We start from the raw sequence: 14,501 nt of genomic DNA, 5'->3' as shown, positions 1-14,501 counted from the left end.
ATGCACGTCGCTATATAAGTGCAATAATCTTGGACGCGACGTTAAACCCCATTTCACCTCACCTCACCTCACCTCACCTCACCTCACCTCACCTCACCTCACCTCACCTCATCTCACCTCACCTCACCCTTAATGCCATGCACCAGACAGTATACCAAGTTTCAACGTATTTTTGTATGAGGTGACTGGTCATCGAATCACCAATATTCCACATTTCGCTCGTCGGGCAGACGCTCTATCCACTAGACCACGGTGGCGGTCTTTAATACAAGTGGCAACTCATATGTGATAGCCCAATGTAGGTCGGTGACTTTGCCAGCTTGCTGAGCACTGATGTAATCCAACAGCACGGGGATGGTGCTGAAACACACTGACATATGACAGAACCTGTGCAACAAAACAACTGCCGATTTTGTATCTGCATCAATGTTTGACGTATTTAATGTTCTTTCAGCTCAATTGACGAGGAATCTTGCATTGAACAAGCCCGCAGTCGGCAGCACCTCCAATGGGGAGTCCGACCCTGGCAACGCAGTTGATGGTAACAAGGCAATGCAATTGACCTCGCAATCGTGCTGGTCTGTCGACAATGGTGACCTTGACCCCTGGTGGACAGTTGACCTGGGCAGCTTCTACAGAGTGACCCACGTGGAAATAACTAGCAGGGTCAGATGCGGAGAGTTGTGTGGTGTGTATCCATGGATACTGTTATACTATAAAAGACGAAAAGAAATAATTTAAAATGTTTTTGGCTGTCACTATAGCTGTCACCTTGGGCATATCCAGTACATTTTAGTTTTTTTTAACTATTATTATTACTTTTCTTACATCTGCTGCTGCTAAGTCATAGTGAATGCTTTTAATGTATATCTGTCGTTAAGTGCATTTAATTTCCAGGATAGTATTGGGGAGATAACTCTTACCTGGTTAAAAAAAAGGTCCAGTGTACGGGATGCTTGAAGTATGTTTGTTAACGCCGCACTCAGCATAATTCCATCTACATGAAGGCCATTTGTAATAATCGAGTCTGGACCAGGCAATCCTGTGATTAACATCATGAGCATCAATGTACGCAATTGGGATCGATGACATGCATCAACCAAGTCAGCGAGCCTGACCATCCGATCCCGTTAGTCGCCTCTTACGACAAGTATAGGTTGCTGAAGACCAATTGTAACCCGGATGTTCATGGGAATTTGACGTAAGAGCAGACAGAAATGTGAATCGGCTGTCCAGGCTCCAATACGAAGCTTAGTTTGTGTGCTCGTACAACAGTAACATGGAGAGAAGATGTTATACGCCATTGGTTTGACGTACAGACAGCGGTGATATTGCTGAATGCAGCGCAAAATAACAAACAATGCAGCATTATACATCAAGTAGCGAATGTTGGCACAGTCTTTTAATTCATCATTCAAAATTGGCTTCTACGGGAAATATCGCCTGGATGAGAATTATCAAATATCACTACAATGGAATTGCAGCACAATGCTGCTGTTTGTTGTTGTTTTGGGGTTTTTTTGGGGGGGAATCATTTTTATTCACATGATCCTCAACCCTGATCAAAATGTTGATAGTCTTACTCGTACCGTGGATTCAGAAGCTGGATAGGTACCAGTAAGGATCGCGTGTATGAATGTGTGACCGTACGCTGACGGCGTGAATAGTTGCTCATGCTATCAACCACTAGTTTTCCCACACATTTCAAGACAATACTGAGTATGTGGTCCATCTACTCATGGGGTTGTTCACTCTACAGACACATGGGAGGAGAGCCCGAAGTGATGCAGGGCCCGGTTCCACAAAGTGATCATAGCGCTATGACTGTCGTAAGTCTACAATCGTTTTGTGGAACGGGGCCCTGTTCTTGAAAGTTTAGCACTTAAGTGAAACCCACGATAAGGTGCTGATAAACACAGAAACATTATCAGGACGTGTCTGGGATTTGAACTCACGATCATAAATTCCAAGTAAATCCAAGTGACTTATCTCTGCACAGCAAATTGCGGCACTTTAGATACCAGGGTCGCCCGTTCCCCCATGACACCAGCACTGAACCAGCACTGATCGTTCTGTTTTGTAGACAAAAGACTGCATGACTTTAAGATCGAATTATTCAACAAACAGCCGCTAGCACGTGACAAGGGTGAGTTATGTTTGCAACACGATGGCGTGTTTCCTCCTGCGACGACGAAGACACTGACGTGCACGACGACGGCTGTAGGGAGGTACCTGCGAATCAGTTCACCTGGACGAACAGATGGCGGGGATCTCTTCACGCTGTGTGAAGCCCAGGTGTTCGGAGACGAGTTCATTAAGGAAGGTAGGTGAAGGATGAAAATGGGTCACGTGCCTCTTGCTAGACTGTAGTCGCAGAACTTATAATTAATAATGACTTGTCCCTTTGGTATATTATTAGCTTTCGCCTTTTCATTCAATAAGGTTGAGGTTTGGATGGATCGGGTCAGCTTATGTCTGTATAGGACAGGCTATTTTAGGTCGGTTAAGGACTGAGTCGGGTGAAGATGGAACTGGTCTGTGTATGTCTGGACGGGACAGGCGAGTCGGTTTGGAGATGGATGGGTCCAGCTTGTGACTGGACGAGACGGGTGGACATGGGTGGGTCCAGCTTGTGAATGGACGAGACGGGTGGACATGGATGGGTCAAGCTTGTGAATGGACGAGACGGGTGGACATGGATGGGTCCAGCTTGTGAACGGACGAGTCGGGTGGACATGGATGGGTCCAGCTTGTGAATGGACGAGTCGGGTGGAGATGGATAGGTCCAGCTTGTGAATGGACGAGTCGGGTGGAGATGGACGGGTCCAGCTTGTGAACGGACGAGTCGGGTGGAGATGGATAGGTCCAGCTTGTGAATGGACGAGTCGGGTGGACATGGATGGGTCCAGCTTGTGAATGGACGAGACGGGTGGAGATGGATGGGTCAAGCTTGTGAATGGACGAGTCGGGTGGAGATGGATGGGTCCAGCTTATGCATGGACGAGACGGGTGGACATGGATGGGTCCAGCTTGTGAATGGACGGGACGGGCGAGTCGGGCTACTTTTGGCCTGATTAGGACGGGCGAGTCGGGTGGAGACGTTTTGGATTAAGATGGATTGGGTCGGGGAAGGGCAGGGATGAGGAGGGAATGACATCCATACGGTCAGGTGAGAAATACCAGCACTAGCATTCATATCCACGACATTTTACAGATTCAAGTCAATCCGACTGTAAAGAACCTCCCCCTCGTCCTCACGCCATGGTGAGCGTCATGAGAACCGGCAGGGGGGTGACTGCGAGCTACAGCTGTGAGGCGGGCTATGCCCTGTGTGGGGAGAGGCAGCACAGTACCTGTGTTGATGGAATCTGGGGGGAGTTCAATGGCCACTGCTTCCAAAATGTTTGGCACTACTCGGTAAGAATCTTCACCTTTACATATATCTTCTGAAGAATGGTTACTCTTTGCGCAAACACCTGGTGTCATCACAGATTTTCAGTTATCCATTCATATAATTGTTACCCCTATTTTTTTATACGCCCAGTGGAATCTGTTTGGCGGATAATCGACACTGGTTAATCTCTGGCGTTGAGGTTTTATATATTTTATTGTTATACCTCTTTTAAGAATCTTGCAATGCCATTGGTTAATCCTTACCACATGAAAAATCAATACATTTCAATGTAGACCCCAAAAAATGTGACTGACAATGACCTCGAATATTGACTCGTCACATGATCAGTATTTACCTGTCACGTGATGAATATTGACTCGTCTGCTAGAAAACAAGATGGCGTCTTGTACGAACATTTCACGGTTCGGGCCTGACCCCTTCGGCTATCTGACCGGAACTCGGCCTGCAGTCTCAGTCCGGGCAGACCACCTCATGGTTCGAGTCCTTAGGTCCTTGATTTCGCATATTGAACTCGTCAAGAGTAATTATTTGAATATAATATTTCCAACTTATACATCTACTAGGTCAATTCAGTCTCTAGTCCAATGTATGGTGATAATTGTGATCACAGGCGACGTTTCATCAACAGATGTTTTGATTAAAATCGAGTGAAAGTGGAACGCCATGTAAGGTTGATAATTGCACCCCTTTCTAATGTCAGGATCCTAAAATATCTGAATCGAAGGGTCGCCATGTCATGATTATTGGTTTGTCTGTACCATATCCTGCTCGTGGGTTTTACCAAAGTGATAAACGTCAAGACCTTCATCATGCTGTACTGACACTCAATGACGCTACTGTTCAAAGCGGCATAAATCCCACTCACTCACTCGCGGGATACTTACGCTGAGCTTAGCAGTGAAGATCCGGGTTAGAACTTGTCTTCAGCTACCAATGCCTGTCGTAAGAGGCGACAAACGGGATGGGTTGGTCAGGCTCACTGACTTGGTTGATCCCAATTGCGTAGATCGATGCTCATAATGTCAGTCACTGGGTGCGGTATTATAAAAGAAACAAACAAACAAACATGCTGAGCTATTGAAAGGGTGTTGCGACCTCGGTCCAGTCAGACCACTCAGGGGTCGGGACATGGGGTCCTTTTTTCGTATGATGACCCCGCCAAGAGTTAAAATTTGTGTAATATATTACGCCTAAAATAGTACATAATTGTTATATGTTGTATGTAATCTCCTTCAGACTCCACACACCGTTAAAGACCACCCACTGACATGCCCCTTAAGTCTCAACTCTGAAGTGACGCTGATCGCAACACCTGTCATCAACACCGTGTGGGTACAATCATGGCATTATGTTGTTTTACGTTTCGGATGCTTTTAGGGTGGCATTTTCCCGAGGCAAGAGAGTTACCTGACAATAAAAGTCGTATTTCCACCCTTGCCGAACTAGGCAGAAATTTAGGAGTATGCATAGTCCAATCAAAATCGCGTACCGCACTAGACATCCGGTTCAAAAACAACATGGATTTCACCGTGCAGATGTCCGTCGACTGAAGGGTTTGCAAAGCATGTGTACCGTCAACTAGGCGTAGATATTTTGCAAATCTTTTCATGTTTTTAATCAAGGTGTTCAAGTGAGTGGGATAAGACCCGTTTTATTACAATACATATCTTGATTATTGATCAGATCGTCTTCACGGTGCGCCGTCCTTTTTTGTTTGAAGCAAATGCAAGCGGTATGAGCGATGGAATCTAAGTGGTCAATAGGAGTGACATAGAAGGGACATAACTCGCAATAGCCACTGGTGGCGCTACGATCGAACCTTGAAATTCATGTCTAGTTCGCTAAGGGTGGAAACGGGACATTTACAGTCAGTTAACTCCTTTGCCCCGGGAAGATGATTCGGTGAGCATATTAACCTTTGTAAATTGGAGTATGTGCTGCAATCTTATTGGTTGAAAAATGTTGTCAAATGGAATTCGACACTGGAAGCGTTTTCGTACCTATAAGGATTTTTGCTCAGTTCCTAAAATTGATTCTTACTGCATTAATTAAATGTGAAGTTTGATCAGTAATTGTCAGAACAAGTTCGATTTAATCATTTCGACATTATTATTCTTAATTGTACACCCTAGTTTCGTGAACGGAACATGTATACCCATGGAAGGAAGTAACGAAACAGCTTCATTACATTAAACTACGGTTAATACGAACTCAAAGCGGCCACTAAGTTTAATTCGTAATAACGGTAGTTCGTTAAAAGCATAGTTACAACATAAATACAGCGAATGGGCGGGACCAAAAAAAACCAGTTCGTTATATCTGCAATTTCGTCATAACCGATCCATTTCGTCATAACCGTGTTCGTTATAAACGTAGTGTACTGTATTATATTTTATCAGCTTCACGACATCATTACATATTGGCAAGACATCCATCATCAAACTGGAGGCTTCGTTCACTGCGTACCGGTACAAAGAAGCCACTGTACAAGTGCAGGAGAGCGGTATAGAGACCTACAGATACAGGCTGCCTATCTTCCCCTTTGATATAGGCAAGGAATTTACTCTACTCATGAAAGTACTACCCGCGGCCATTGAGGTGAGTTGTAGCTTAGGTAATGATATATTTTGCCTGGAAATGCCATCAGCATTGAATCAGCATTCAACAAGAGACATGTGAATATCCGGTGTAGAATAGGTTTTCAGCAACCCGTACTTGCCGTAAAAGGCGACTATGCTTGTCGTAAGAGGCGACTTATGGTCAGGCTTGCTGACTTGGTTGATGCAGGTCATCGATCCCAATTGCGTGGATCGATGCTCATGATGTCAATCAGTGGATTGTCTGGTCCAGACTCGATTATTTACAGACTGCCGTCATACAGCTGGAATAAAGCTGAGTTTGGCGTTAAACAATAAACAAACATTCAACAAGATGGAATTTTAGCATAAACTGCCGGACAAAAGAAAGTATACGACCATGTTTGATGACGACTAAAACGAAACAAATGGCACTGGGTGTTCATGGCTAAAATAAAACGAACAAGAAAGAGTTATTCGATGGTGACGTTTTTGATACGGATATCATAGGTAGACTTTCTTTTGCCCGGCAATTTCTTGGGTTGGGTTAGAAGGTAAAGGGGTTAACAATGTTCCTGCCGTATGACGGTCGTGAATACGTAACAACTTGTAATGTGTATGAAAAGTCGTACTAAAATACGCTATTTGAAGGAGCCGTGGCCTAAATGCAAATGTCCGATTGGGATTTTAAATTTTCCGGACCCCGGTTTTACGCCTAATCTTCGTCATGGTGAGTCAACGCCTTACCACTAGGCCTCCTCGCGTGTCAAGCGGTTGGGTAGCCTAGTGGTTAAAGCATTAGCTCGTCACGCCGAAGACCTGGGTTCGATTCCCCACATGGATACAATGTGTGAAGTCCATTTCTGGTGTCCCTCGCCGTGATATTGCTGGAATGTTGCTAAAAGCGGCTTGAAACCATACTCACTCACTCACTCACAATACAGGAGCTGCAAATATGACACTGTCAAACGTATCTCACATGGTCAATACAAGTTCACCCGCATTGCCAGTGAAAATGCTGGAATATTGCTGAAAGCATCGTAAAACCATGCTCGCTCACTCACTCACGCAGGCACGCAGGCACGCACTCACTCACTCACTCACTCACTCACTCACTCACTCACTCAGGCATGCACTCACTCACTCACTCACTTGTGCTTGGTATTCGTCAGATCGTCATCAATACTCAGCAGTTACGCGAAGTCAGTGTCATTTGTCACCTATGACACGGTGGCAAGGGCAGTCCAACAGTCTATGGAGCAACCATTTAATCTCCATTGTAACGTTCTTTAGTCTTGTCCGGAACCACTAGCCGTTGGGTCGAACCCATTCAATAACTCACCCAGATTACATTCTTAGTTATGCTCGTGTGTTTCATCAAAACGTTTGGCATCTTTGATTTGCGTCCTTTCAATGGAATCAACAGTATAAGTATTCATCCATTCCGTAAGACAGGTAATCAGTTATTTACCAGACGGGCAATCCTGCATCCTATGTGCATAAAAATTGAAAAAGGATGAAAAGAAATACAGAATGCATTCACTGCGACGTAGCAAATCAGCATGTATGTTTAGGAATCACTGTTGCCATTTGACTCAAAATATGATTTAACACAACTTAAAATAATAATTACTGTAAGTAATTATTTAATTTCAATAAAAAAAAATCAATTCACCAGATGCTTCGCGATCTTCTTGTGCTGGCACTTTCAGTTTCAGTTTTTTTTAACTCACGACCCCTGCGCGTGCACGATTTTACGTCACTTTCCCGGTATCGTAGAGTATTGATTAGGGTGAAGTGCTTGCTTCTAACCATGAAAAAAGATGATCCGTGAATGTTTTTCGGCAGGGGACGTTCGAGTAGGTTTTCGAGTTCCAACAAACATGAGAAAGTACTAGACAAAAATGTTTTATGGATAAAACCTTCTTTATTACATGTAATTGCAACGTTGCTATAGATTCTAATACCGCTGGTTGAGCTTTGTCATCCGTCAAATTCTAAGAAATGCCTATCAAACAAAAATGAGAAATTATATATGATATATATGTTAAATATTATAAAAGCAAGCAAGGACTTAAGCTGTTCTATTTAAATTACCATTTTTTTATTTGATCTTTTTCATTTCTCTGTCCCCATGACAACCCGGGTTAAGATTGGTCTTCAGCAACCCATGTTTGTCATAAAAGGTGACTTGGTTGAACGTTGATGCATGTTATCGTATCCAAATTGCGTAGATTGGCTGTGATGTTAATCACTGGATTGTCTGGTCCAGACTCGATCGCTCACAGACCGACTTCATATAGCTGGAATATTGCTGAGTGCGGCGTAACAACAAACAAAACATTTCTCTTGGTACCCCATGTTTTTTTACTGGGACTCAATTTAAGGATTTGAGTCTCCAGCCCCCTCAAAAAAAATAAAAAATAAAAAAATAAAAATAAATAAAATAAAATACATTTCTGTGGTAATCTGAGTGCGAAGCACGATCTCTATTAGCTGCTACCGGTCAGTGTTATGAAGCTCTATACGAAGTCCTGGCGTCAGTGTGTATGCTACATCTATTCACAGCTACATGTGGACGGACGATTGGTCCACGATCCATCTCTTCCTGGGATCCCAGTGGAGACAAGAATGGATGGTCCACCAGTTCTCAACACAGAGGGACTAGCCACACGACGCCTAACGTACCATGTATCAAGTAAGAGCTTCCACACAATACGAATACAAACGGTAACATTAAGGTGTCTATTTCGCCATTGTTCTCGCTGGCCATGACGTCAGACACCCATCTAACATAATGTTGTTTTTTGTCTGAGAGGGTTCATGTACATTTGTTCAACTGTGTCTCTAAAACAATCACATGGAACTATTTTAACCAACTGTATGAACACACAATGCCATTTAGAAAGTGGTCAAATGTAACAAATGTTATATTTGGGATAACACTTTCGGCCATGGGAGCCGTGCCAATTTACACATGTCAGAGGGGTACACAAAGTACGTGATCTAGACTACCAGTTGTAGGACTTTCATTTTTGTTGAATCCTCGGTGACTGAGTTAGTAGGATCCTTGACTTTGTGTGCTGGCAGTTAGGTGCCTCATTCTGACAGTGTGGGTTCGAATACTGGACAAGACTCAGACAAAAAAAAGTAAGAGTATCTGTACTTTGTTCAAAAAGTGTTATCCAAAATATAACATTTGTTATAAAACTGTATTTCAAGTCTCTCGAACAATAATGTGCTCAGATTAATGTCCTCGTTGCCTAAAATGTAATAATATTTCAGTATTCCCCACATAAATAAAATGGATTAAATCTTGATAATTTCTGTAAATATGACCATCAAAATTCAGAGATTTTTTCAAATTCTACCATAATAGAATGCAATCAAAACTGGAGTGACATAGCTATATACAATATTTTGAAGTAAAGACCTAACCTTTCAGAGTTTTACTTGTCTCCCTTTATGCTCTTTTAATGTGTACACACGAAATAAGACGCTGATCATTGAATATTCCATATTGGAATAACAAAACCTGTTCCCGTAAATACTGGAGTCAATAATTTTGTCCTAAGACCTTACCAAAATATCCTTAACTGAACAAGTTGGATTTTTTGATAAATTCTGTGATAATGTTAAAAAAATGTTTTGGTCCTTCTTTTCGCCTCCGTGGTCTAATGGTAGAGCGTCCGCCCGGAGAGCGAAATGTCCGGGCTTCGATCCCCGATCGTGTAATACCAAAATACGTTAAAAGATGGTACTTGTTGTTACCCTGTCTGGCGCTCGGCATTAGGGGGTTAAAACAAGGACTGGTCGGCTCGGAGTCAGTATACTGTATCTGAGTGGGGTATTCATGTTAAACTGCGGCATGGTATCTCAGTGGGCTAGCACTATAAATCGGCATCAGTCCGGACTAGTACAAGCAGCCACACACACACACACACACACAAACACATGCATGCACGTCGCTATATAGGTGCAATAATCTTGGACGCGACATTAAACCCAATTTCATCCCACCTCTTTCACAGAAGAAAACCATCTTGAATCACTGACTGAAAAAACAAAAACAAATCCCAGGCCTTGCCACTGAACTTTATTAAACGGTCATTGCCTTAATCTTTTATCAAGAACAGAATTATCACCATTATTTATCGCGATGCCTCTTGGGTGTATTTCGTTTGCTTCCCAATATATTAGATGACATAGTATTGTCATACATTTTCAGATGAGCGCTACCATATGATACACTACACCCACACAGAGAACCGCTGGATCCATGTCCCGACAAAGGACAGAACTGATATCATGTTCAGCGTCAAGGCATGTCATAGTGTTCTGGTGAACTTGAGGGAGGACCGGTTCTTTGAGACACCGGGTGTCACGTTTACCATTGGGGGCAGACAGAACACCATGTCCGAGTGTACGTCGTGCTCCAACAACCAAACGACCTGGCACTCCGTCTTGGACTGTGAGACGTATAAAACTTTCTGGGTGTCTTGGAAGGTTCCTGGCAGTGTAGCCATAGGTTCGGGGAAGATTCTTGGCGCCGAGGTGTTCATGACAAGCTCTGGACACGACTTCAGGAAAGGGTTCCTCCGGCTGGGCACAACTGATACAGATGGACAGTGGACGTTCCGTGAGTTTTGTTTGCATTTGTTGTCCTGAGTGAGTGAGATTGGGTAGGTGAGTGAGGTTTCATTTACGCCGCAATCATTTGTTTCATGACAGTCTGTAAATATTGACTTTGGACAACAATCCACACCATTCGGGGACCATGATGGTCAATGATTACTTTGTTACATTGTGACAACCAACTTCTCCCTTTGGTCGACCTTTGGACCTTGCTGTGGATGATTATCGAATGATTATTGGGTTTTATTACGCTCCGGGATTGCCTCCGTGGTATAATGGTAGAGCGTTCGCCCGGAGAACGAAAGGTCCGGGGTTCGATCCCCGGCCGCATTATACCAAAATACGTTGAAAGATGGTATTTGTTGTTACCCTGTCTGGCGCTCAGCATTAAGGGGCTAAAACAAGGACTGGTCAGCTCGGAGTCAGTATACTGTGTCTGAGTGGGGTATTCATGTTAAACTGCGGCATGGTATCTCAGTGAGCTAGCACTATAAAATCAGCCCCACACACACGTGTATGCACATCGCTTTACAGTGCAATAATCGTGCACGCAACGTATAACCCCATTTCACCTCATCTATTACCCTCCGGAATCCCCACCACGCAAAAAGGGGGATACGCCGACTGTTTGTGTCAAATTGGCAGGGTTTTGAGATGTACTGCGAATATATTTTTTTAAACTTTTTAAACTATTTAATGCCGACTAATGTGAAATAATTTACATTTATTATCAATCTGTTTTGTGCATGAATAGGGAATAAGTGTTCGTGTCATTTTTAATTATGTGCCGCTTGACCAGTACAAATCACGTCATATGAGGGCTAGTCAGTTTGCTGTGTGGGGGAAAGCCCGAGTTGATGCGGATACTAGATGTTTAGTGAAACCCTCGAGCACAGACTGGTGCTGGCAAACCTAGAAACATGATCAGAGCGTATCTGGAATCCGAACCCACAACCAAAGGTTTCTACACAGCGACTTTCGTCGCCTAAGACATCTGGGTCATCAGCGCCCCATACCAAGGACCACCCTATGCATCAGTTAGCATCATCTGGATCCACAGGGCCTAATCCCAGATTTGCCCCGAGTAGTACAGGGGTAGACTTAACAACAACTTTGTACGTATCCAGCAGGGATAGCTCCTTTTAAAATTTACTGGCCCTTTTCCTAGCTAACTGTCAATAACTTAATGGTGGAGGCCGCATAGCCAACTAGCAGGGCTCTCAAATTTTTAGAACTACTCACCCCTAAAACCCATTTTCCTCCACTCTGAGATTAAATCTTGGCTTCCATTTGCCTCATTTCTTGTCGCTTTATGAGCAAATAAAGAAGTTGTTGTACACAACATTACAAAATAGCGGCCGGTGATCATTCTACCGAGATGATCCAATTAAACAACGAGAAAGGGTTAAATTTTGACCAGCCGGACGGGCCTTCTACTTTACATTTCAGCAAGCCCTTTGTAATTTTAACTGGTCACGAGCCAACGGGCCAGCAGTTAAATCGACCCTGTTAGTATCCTTAATCTGCCACCACTGATCCCAAGCTCATGGTAAACGTCTTCTTCACATGAGACTGTTACTTCATACATAAAACTGTCATAAAATGTATGTACATGGCGGCGATAAGTGATTCACACTATGATAATATCTGCATTGTCTGCTCTAGCGGAATACGAGAGCGGTGCTGCCCCCGATCAACCCTGTCCCCGACCAGACCAATCACCGTCCACCTACATGACCAGTAACTTCCTCGCCCCCACCCCCTACAGAATGTCTATCTTCCGCTGCTCGGAGGGTCACGTGTTCTGTGGGCAGAGTTCACAAGCCAGCTGCCAGGATGGCACAGATCTGCAGGTCTTCAAGGGAGCCTGTGTCAGCAATGTGTTGCCTCGGGAAGACGTAAGTAAGACTCAAACATCCTCCAATCAAACTCGATGGGCAAAATCAACAATGTTATTTTCATGTTTTTTTAAAGGAAGACATAGATATATTTATGGTGAAAGAACCACAAACATATGCCATTCAACAAATCAACAAAAGGGTTTGGCCACAACAAATATTGTTTGTCAGTTTTTCGAATCATCTTTCCCAAAGGGACTACAATGTGCACGCAATGTGTTTGGATGACATTCTTACACTTAGTGCGAGTGAGTGATTGAGTGAGTATGGTTTTACGCCGCTTTTAGCAATATTCCAGCAATATGACGATTGGGGGGGGGGCTGCACACATTGTACCCATGTCGGGAATCGAACCCGGGTCTTCGGCGTGACGAGCGAACGCTTTAACCACTAGGCTACCCGACCGCCCCACACTTATTACGAACACCTGGTGTCATCGCTGATTTTCAGTGATTCTTTCATATGGTTTTCATGGGTTTTTTGCCTTTTACGCCCAATGGAATATGTTTCGTCAGATAATTGAGACTGGTTATTCAATGGCATTGACATTTTATATTAATATATATTTGGTTGAAATGATGACATTGTTTTTGCTTTCAAAAATCCATGTAAAGTCAGCCAAGTTAATACGCGGATGATACACAACAGATGTGAGTCTGGTGTTTCTCTTCGGTGAGACCCGTGAAGATCCGGGGTATAATAGGTCTTCAGCAACCCATGCTTGCTGTAAAAGGCGACTATGCTTGTCGTAAGAGGCGACTAACGGGATCGGGTGGTCAGGCTCGCTGACTTGGTTGATGCATGTCATCAATCCCAATTGCGTGGATCGATGCTCAAGTTGTCAATCACTGGATTGTCTGGTCCAGACTCGATTATTTACAGACCGCCATCATATAGCTGGAATATTGCTGAGTGCGGCGTTAAACAACAAACAAACAAACTCTTCTGAGATGATTGTGCCAAACATGTTTGGGCAGGTTAGTACATTACTACTCAGATATGGAAACAAGCTTCATTGTCCATGACACAGAAACATTTTGACGATACGAATTATATTTTGCTTTTGATAAAACATATGGATCCAGTGGTTACATGTAGTTTGCTCTCAAAATTCAGGCGGTTAAAACGAAGCTGCGGCTGCCGTGCCGGATGGAAAATGGAGCCTTGATTTCCGTCTACATCACTCCAAACACTGATGCTAGTCGGTGAGTCAGATACACACACTATTGTGTATTGTTATTGGTAAGGTGAGTGTGAGTGAGTATGGTTTTATGCCGCTGTTAGCAATATCATGGCGGGGGACACCAGAAATGGGCTCCACACATTATACCCATGTCGGGAATCGAACCCGGGTCTTCAGCGTGACGGGCGAACGCTTTGACCACTGGGCTACCCAACCGCCCCGATATTTGTAAGGAATATTAATAGTGGTAGAAGCTGTTGTAAATATATCTTTAGTAACTGTCAGTGTCAACACATGAGTGAACTACAGGCGACAAATATCAAGTGCTGTCGTGGTCAGATCTGAACCGTGGTCAACGGTAGCTAATGGACCTTGATGACTTTGTTATGGGTATTTAGAGTTATCCTCCCCTGGTTGTTTACGTGAACGTGACAGACTTGATCGTTTGAGACATTTCGAGATGGAACAGTTTCTAGAAGGCTCAATTTTGTTTTTATAGTATTAGAAATATAACTGGGGCTTCATTGACATTGAGCGCAACACAATAGGCTGACTGAACATGCCAAAAACATAATTGTTTGCGAGTGAGTCGATATTTACGCCACTTTAGTAATGGTCCATATATATGACGACAGGGACAACATGCAGAATGAACTTTTCACAAGGCATCTTGCGGGGAATGAAATCCGGGTCATCATGATCAGCAAGACAAGCGAACGCTTTAAGCAATAGGCGCGTTCAATTCCCTGCACGGGTGACCCCTAAAGATCCGGGATAGAATAGGTCTTCAGCAA

This window comes from Haliotis cracherodii, unplaced genomic scaffold (assembly GCF_022045235.1).
Source record: "Haliotis cracherodii isolate W230 unplaced genomic scaffold, xgHalCrac1.p SCAF_7, whole genome shotgun sequence".
Classification (NCBI taxonomy): Eukaryota; Metazoa; Mollusca; class Gastropoda; order Lepetellida; family Haliotidae; genus Haliotis; species Haliotis cracherodii.
Note: the sequence above shows the minus strand (reverse complement) of the source record.